We start from the raw sequence: 8838 nt of genomic DNA on the forward strand, positions 1-8838 counted from the left end.
AGCATTTCAACAGATGATTATTATCAGATTACTATCACGCAACCCTTTTGTCCTCACTCTTCCACACCTCATAATATATCCTGTCAACTTACCCCTCTTGTAGACAAAGCCGTGCCATAATTTCCTCTTCCTCCTCTATTTAATTCCGTACCTCTTCTTTAGTTACACGATCCTCATATCTAATCTTCAGCACTCTTATTGATCACCACATTTTGAAAGCGTTCATTGTCTTTTTGAGAGAAGTGTTCATCGCCCACGTTTCACTTACATACAAAGCTGCACTCCACACAAATACCTTTGTAAAATAGTACCCAGTCATTAGAATTTATATTCGATGTGAACAAATTTTCTTTTTCAGAACGCTTTCTTGCTATTCACAGTCTTCATTTTATATCCTCTCTACTTCTGCCTTCTCAATTACTGCTTCCCTTTCAAGTCATTGAAGTCTTAGAAATGCAGTTTGGTTTCTGTACAAGTTGTAGATAACCTTGTGGCCCTGTGTTTTATCGATGACGTCTCCAGAATTTCAAATAATGTTTTTATTAAGATTGTCAAAACCTTTCTCTAAACATGCAAATGCTATAAACACAGTTTCGCAGTCCTTCAGTGTGTCTACTTAGCTAAATGGTAGGATCAGTATTGCCTTGCGTGTTCAGACATCTCACAGGAATCTAACATTGTGCTTATGTTAGTTTGTACAACCCCTCCACCTCTCCTCTCTACATATTCCTTCCACTTTCTAGCCTTCTCTTATTTGCTTAGTTCTGGCTTGCCAAATGAGTTCTTGACAGTTGCTTGTCCTTTGAGCAAAGTTTTCTTTGTTCTTTCTCATTTTCATTCCCCTATGTTTTCCAAGAATAAAATCGCATTGCAATTTTGGACTTCCTGTTAACGTCATGTTTAGACATTTTTATTTCCGATGGCCTACTTTATTTGCTACATTTTTATATTTTTCCCTCGTGTGAAATTTAATATATCACGTTTTATCTAACGATTTCTACTGTACCTTCTTCCCATTCACATACTCTGCTGCATTCACCACTTCTTCTCTCAAAGATATCCATTCGTATTCTAGCGGATTCCTTGCTCTGTTTCTGTCAGTCGTTGCATTACAGTAACTTTAAGGTTATCGAAAAACTGTGGGTCTTGACTTATTCAAGTTCCATTTCCTTAATTTGCGACCGTTTACTGTCTCTTTAGTTGTAAACCACAGCTCGTAACCAATGAATTATTGTAGGTTTGCGTCTGCACCAGGAAATGTCTTATAATTTAAAATCTGGTTTTGAAAACTTTGTTCTAAATATGTATTATTCTTTCATGATTCTTAAGCAAGGTGTTGGCGAAGATTACATTATGCTCTGTGCGAAATTCTATCAGGTGGCTTCCACTTTCATCCCTTCCCCCAAGCCTTTGTGTTCTTACTGTTTTCCTGTACATGCTACCATATCACATTTTAAATTTTTGTCTCGCTTAACCATCTGAATAATCTCTTTTGTCGTACATTGTTTCAATGTGTTAGGAGATAGTGAACAATCATGAACGGTAGTCATGAAATCTGTTCATGGTGAAATGAGAAAACACGAATAATGAAATATGTGAAAGAGTACATTGCACAGAAAATGAAAAATTGGTATGTCTTCACCCAACCTCGTCTTTCCTTCATGTAGGTGTAAGATATAGTTAATCAAACGCACTGCGCGTTTCAGTGGGTCCTGCCCCGTACCTCAGTGGCTGTCCGTCATTGGCTACCGCTAACGTCTGCCGCTTCCAGATGGGAACACCGATTCCGCGAGCCGCCATGTCAACGCGGAAAATGCTTGCCGCTGCCGTTGCCACACGCCGCGCTGCCGCGCTTTAGTGGGAACCGGCCTTGATTGGCGGCGCACACCTGGAGTGCAGCATGCGGCAGCGGAAGTGGTTCGACATGGTCAAACCGTGATGCAGAGCCCGCTGCGCCGTGCCGCTGACGCCGTTTCCATGGCAACCACGCCGCTGAAGCGCAGTTTTGACGCGCGGCAGCCCTAGTGGGAACCGGCCTTTAGCCAGGTCACACGGCGTTGAGGTTGTGGCACAGTTTCTCGTGACACGCGTCGCGGGAGTACTGTGGGAGGGACAAGGGGGGTAGCGAGAAGGTACTCCTGCCATAGGCTGACTTTGACATGACGCATATGGACAGTGGAAGTATTGACCATCAGAAAAATACAGCCTTATGGGACACTGAAGTTTATTGTCACTGAAGAGTGTTTCGTTTTTCGCCGTTTAAGCGTTCCGTCTCTTTTCGTTAGTACATAACTTTTTCCAGCTACCTATATCTGTATACTTTTTTGTTTAGTTTATTCTTTAAGAAGGGACAGACAATTCATCATGAGGGTAGCGAATGAGGAAGTAAGGAATATTATAAAAACATGTGACCTAGAAGCAAGGGAGGAAACTAAAACAAGGTTATGTACTAGCTGCCTGTTATGCTGGCGTATCTCTGTTATCTGTTACAAAAAGTCGAAAAGGCGTATTTTCCACAGGTATGACCCCTTTATGCTCCTGGTAAAAAGCGACCAACATATGAAGTACATAAGTTTCACTATCATTATTTGGATATGGAGGTAATAAGAGACATTATACTACGTACATGTGGGCGTCACATTTCCCCTGAGAGCTAGAAACAGCCCTCGCGAAAAACGGTGTTTTAATCGTCTCGTCCTGACAAGAAAAATCATTTCAGTGGTTGCATAAACAGTATCAGCAAAAATAAACTAATTATACAACAAGCTACACACATGAGGTAGTGGTCGGTATTATTCCGAAAATACGAGTATCCCGGACGAGTGCTGTGTTTGTTATATTTAATTTGTTGAAATATATTACTGACAAAGGCAGATCTACTTACATGACAATGTTTTTCAAACGACGTGAACTCTTCCTCTCACGAAGCACGCTTGGCTAGCTTCCGCATTCCTGCCGCGCGCGTTATTCTCAGCTGCTTACGATACGCTGACCAATCTGTTGTGCCACGTATCATTTGTTTACTTTCCTCAATAACAACTATTTTTTTCACGAATCGCACACTGTTAGTTTGGCAAACCATAGATGAGTAAACAGTATCTGGCATGTGCTTGTCATTCCGCCTGAAGGGCAGCGGCGAATTAAAAAATTTTGCGCCCCTAGGCACAGCATATTATATGCGTCTCCCCGCTCTCCAAAAAAAATGTTTTAATTAATGACTATTACCCGATCACTTCACAACTGTCGTTTTGGGTGGGAGCGCTGTGAGCTGTTTGCGTACTCTGCTATTCGTTGTTCTGAAGGACGCCTCAGCCTTCTAGTCGCTCTCAATAAAAATGTAATATGGTTCCTGAACTGCATTTGGTGTATGGCAGCGGATAAAACTGCATTTTGTTAACACAATCTTCTGTCGAAAGACAACAGAAACGGAAACAAGGAAAATAACTTTTCTTTTATGGCCTACAAATTCAGCAGAGCGTGTAGGAGACAACGGACTTTTGTTATACATTCACTTTTAATATGTCCTTTTAAACGAAATCGTTGAAAATGAAAATAAAAAAATTGCGTTACGATCTAAAAATTGAGGCGAACGTGTCATACATTACAAATTAATACGTACTTTTACATAGACGCGTGCAAAATTAAAATTAAACTGGCGTTTTACGGTCTTATAACTTGAATGTGTAGAAGATAAAGAAAAAGAAAAACACATTCGGTATTAATACGTGGATCTATGGGAAACCGTAAGAAATGAAATTGAAAGAGTATTCGGTAAACAAACTAATAACTAAATACAGATGAGCAAACACAGAACTTGATTGCTATTACATGATTTTACAGACCAGTGTGGAAAAGTCAAATTTGTTTTATAATCTAATAGTGAAAGTGTAAAGCATTAGCGTATGTGTAGCTAGATAATACCTTTAATCCACGTGAGGGTTGAACAGTTTTGTACTGCAGCTACCACTCTCACCATAGCTCTTTCTAAGGATATTTATCGACAGAACTGAACTACGTTATTTATCAACACTTTTTCATATGAGCATATTCTCCGATAACGTATATATCCGTTATAACTATACACCTCAGCAGACGCCAAGAATAGGCATCAGTTGTGATATACTATGGTATCAGTATGACTTGACTGTACAGCGCCGAGCGCCCTGTGTCATTCGGGTATTTTTCAATATTGTCGGGCGCCTTGGTGACGTCTGCACGTAAACGAGGTTTATTTCCACGTTCTGCCATCGGAAATTGTAAAATGAACAGGTAACACGTAGTTTGTAAATCCAATGAATGTGCTCTAAGTTATAGTAGAGTGGTAGAGCACTTGCCCGCGAAAAGCAAAGGTCCCGAGTTCGAGTGTCGGTCCGCCACATAGTTTTAATCTGCCAGGAAGTTTCATATCAGCGCACACTCCGCTGCAGAGTGAAAATATCATTCGGGAAACATTCCCTAGGCTGTGGCTAAACCATGTCTCCGGAATATCCTTTCTTCCAGGAGTGCTAGTTCTGAAAGGTTTGCAGAAGAGCTTCTGTAAAGTTTGGAAAAAAAATGGCTCTGAGCACTATGGCACTTAACATCTATGGTCATCAGTCCCCTAGAACTTAGAACTACTTAACCTAACTAACCTAAGGACGTCACACAACACCCAGGCATCACGAGGCAGAGAAAATCCCTGACCCCGCCGGGAATCGAACCCGGGAACCCGTGCGCAGGAAGCGAGAACGCTACCGCACTACAGTTTGGAAGGTAGGAGACGAGGTACTGGCGGAATTGAAGCTGTGAGGAGGGGTCGTGAGTCGTGCTTGGGTAGCATACATGGTAGTTTCGTATCAGCGCACACTCCGCTGCGGAGAGAAAATCTCATTCTGTTCTTAAAGTTACTGAAAACTGTGAAGGAGTCCAAGCGTGTTCTATAGCTTTCCTTCCTCCTCACTAATTCGGCGTACTGGGAGAAATGTTTCGAGTCTAAATTTTTCCCTTTCAGTCAGAAAAACTTCTTCAGAGTCCGCTTCTTTGTCATCATGAAGTTTACGTTTTCGTCATCTTTTATCGGTGCATTATAGCCTTTATCAGTCACAATATCTATGGATTTATTTTCATAATAATCGAACATACCACGAATAGATGCAATAAATCCTACAAGTGATTCATATTATTCTTGCACTATTTTAGTATCAATATTTACACTTTGTAATTTCAGGTTTACACTATAAAATCTCTGGGGTATGCCCTTCCAAACAGTCATCACGAATATTGTTTCTAGTCTGCTGAGTTGATTCAATAAAGCTGAAGCCTCATTTCGTACGATTAGTTTTCCAAGCGTGTTATTGACAAAATGTGCGAGGGGATTAATAACGCTCTCCCATTTTTCAGATAGACTTACACACGCTCCCTCTTTTGCTGACCAATGTGTTTTTGATAAACTTTTTACCGTTTTGTTTCCTGATTTCATGAAAGAAAGAAGTTTATCCCAGCACTGTGTAGAAGCAGAGAAAAAATTATAAAGGGTTTGCCCTAGACTCAAAAATAAACATGCTTCCCGACAACAGCTTGCAGCACTAGTGCCGACTAAATTCAAAGAATGTGCTGCACACAACACATAATGTGCTTTTGGATTTCGTTCTTTAATGCCTGCCTGAAATAACGAGTACAAATGAGGCCCTATCAGGAAAGCTGGGAAATTTGTAAGAGCCACCTGAAAAAGGATTTGTAATAAATCCGAAATGGGTAACGAACTGAGTCAACCAAAATCTATTAAGCCATGCTCAGCGCCGACCGCTGTGGCCGAACTGTTCTAGGCGCTTCAGTCCGGAACCGAGCGACTGCTACGGTCGCAGGTTCGAATACTGCCTCGGGCATGGATGTGTGTGATGTCCTTAGGTTAGTTGGGTTTAAGTAGTTCTAAGTTGTAGTGGCCTGAAGACCTCAGATGTTAAGTCCCATAGTCCTCAGATCCATTTGAACCATTTTGAAACCATACATATGGCAGGTTGCTATTTAAGATATAAATCTTATAATTAATACGTCTTGCTTGATGCTGAAGCTTTACCACATAAACAATATACATTTACTAAGCGATAAAATGTTTTCCTTTCATTATTATGTAAGCGAGAAAAAGATCAGAAAAGGTTTGAAATAATGCTTAAATTTTGCTGGAAGTCGCTAAGACCTGTCAAATACTGATTATCGTCTTAGTAATTTGCTCTCCGTTACAAGAAAAGCTACTTCTTCACACACATAAGTGTTTATGGTGTCATCCAAGGAGCTCGAAAATTTGCTATTGTGCTGATCTTTGAACTATCCAGTATTATGACATCCAAGGTAATTAGGCGACCAAGGGACTTAATCTGCTTATGCCCAAAACGTAGAGATTTTTCCAGTTTAGCAGTGACCACAGCCTTCAAGAATTCACTTAACGCCTTCCTTATCAGCGTGATGGGCTCTGACCACATTTCTTTTGGTATTAATAAATCATCCACAAACAATGTCACTGGGTCATATATCTCAGATCCAAGTACAGTGACTTACAGCAGCGTGACTATCCACTGCAGTCTCTTTGACTCTGTGGGAGTCTGAGTGTATTAAACGCTGACAGTATGGTTCCTTATGACATTCGCTTACTTCGCAACGCAAAATTCTTAATTTTAGCACATAGACACACCACACGCATTCTAAGAGTTAAAAAAATTATCCTACACAATTGTCACATCATATATCATTCGCAAGCAACAACAGCACGACAGACTGCACACTTAGGAAGAATGCTAGTCAGTTCCTATGTCTCCACCTGACACTGTGTACATCGCTATCATAGTTCCAGAAACACAATGCACAAAAAAAAATGGCTCTGAGCACTATGGGACTTAACATCTATGGTCATCAGTCCCCTCACAATGCACATTTGCATGAACCTTTACATTAAGCATAAGCCTTGTAACGTATTGTTATCATTATATTCGGATGTGCAGGTAACTCGTGAAGTTCCCCCACATGTGTCTTGGTGTCTGGGGTGTTTGTGGCCACCATCATGAGTTCCACCTCCATGACACCAAAGCGTTTTCTGAGTCTCATATGAAAGCATGGTGTAATTTCGATTTTTGGACTCAAACTATCAATTTCCACCTGTTCGACTACCTGTGTAACTCACCAAGAAACATGTTTCACTGACAGAATTCTCCAATTCTTTGGATCACCGCGTATTCTATTGGAATGAGGGGAACGGACAGTTGCCAAACCAAACGTAACGGGAATTTTTGGTAAACCACCCATTTACAATCCACGCCGTGCAGTATCACTGCCATGTTGGATGCAAAATGTAGACCAGCACACTATTAAGCAGGTGTTTATGATGTTTTAACTCATCTGTATTGATACCTGTCTCTAAAGTCACGTGACTACGCACACACACACACACACACACACACTCACACACACACACACATACACACAAACACACATTCGCATACACACACACACACACACACACACACACACATACACACACACAAAGCTGCTGTAATTGGAACGCCGGTTCAGAGAGTCAGGTGCAATTATTTAACAATAGTATCTGGGTTGGACAATTTTCCAGAATGTGACGTAGGTGCATATCAATATTCCAAAGAGTCAATAACTGCTAGATATTGTTTGCAACAAACAATTGTAGAGGTAAGGTTGTCACACGAATTAGCGCATCATATACGTGACACTTCCTCCACTACTTTGCGATAATACAAAACGGACTGCTCTTCTTCGAACTGTTTTTCAATGTCCTATCTGGTGAGGATCCCATACCATACAGAAATAACCTTCCCACCTCCCTTCAGAGGATGACAAATCAGTGTGGTGTATGCAGTCTCTTTAATAGGTTTGCTGCAGCATCTAAGTGTTCTCCTAGGAAAATACGATCTTTCGTTCGATTATTGTATTTAGAAGATTCGTCAATACAAGTAATACACCCAGTTTCTTGTTATTTAAAATATGAGAAAGACTAACCAGTGTAGAATTTATTACTAACTTAAATTACAAGCTGTGAATTCGAGAGTACACCTGCTTTGGTTGGGGAAAGAATTAGATGGTTCAGATGTATTCAGATTAGAATTAGGAGTTTAAAAAAAATACCTGGATGTAGCCTAAATTACACCAGGAAAACATAAGCTGGTGGACTCTAGTCCTAACTTCTATAGTCTGCTAGATAGACATCTATAACTGTGTTATAAACATCGCTTGTTTCTACAAGATTACTCTGTCATTTTTGATGAATAAATGTGCGATTCGTTCAGCAAGCCACTAGTATGGAAAGTCTTTTTGCTGAGCAAAGTTAGATATGACCATGTTAGGGAAGTCTGCTGTTACTACTTACATCACACTCCCTATGGTGGTTAAAAATCATAAGCAGATTTAGCATGGTAGCAAACCAGCGCTGCAATGGATTCCTCCCAGTTTCCAGAGCTCTAGGCGTCACAAGTTTTACGCAAGGTCTGATGATATGTCAGACAATGACTGTGCTCTGTGGAGTGAGATGTGGGAACATGTGAAATAACTAACCACTTAGAGCGATAGTTGGGAATAATAAGACAATTTCAAGCAGGCATAGCTAGAATCTGCATTTATATTCAAGCATGGATTGCTTGTGGTGTTTCCATATATTTTTTTGCCCAAGCCCTGTGCCAAAGATCACTGTATGCGGTGAGGTACAGGGTGTTTCAAAAATGACCGGTATATTTGAAACGGCAATACAAACTAAACGAGCAGCGATAGAAATACACCGTTTGTTGCAATATGCTTGGGACAACAGTACATTTTCAGGCAGACAAACTTTCGAAATTACAGTAG

This window comes from Schistocerca cancellata, chromosome 2 (genome assembly GCF_023864275.1).
Source record: "Schistocerca cancellata isolate TAMUIC-IGC-003103 chromosome 2, iqSchCanc2.1, whole genome shotgun sequence".
Taxonomy (NCBI): domain Eukaryota; kingdom Metazoa; phylum Arthropoda; class Insecta; order Orthoptera; family Acrididae; genus Schistocerca; species Schistocerca cancellata.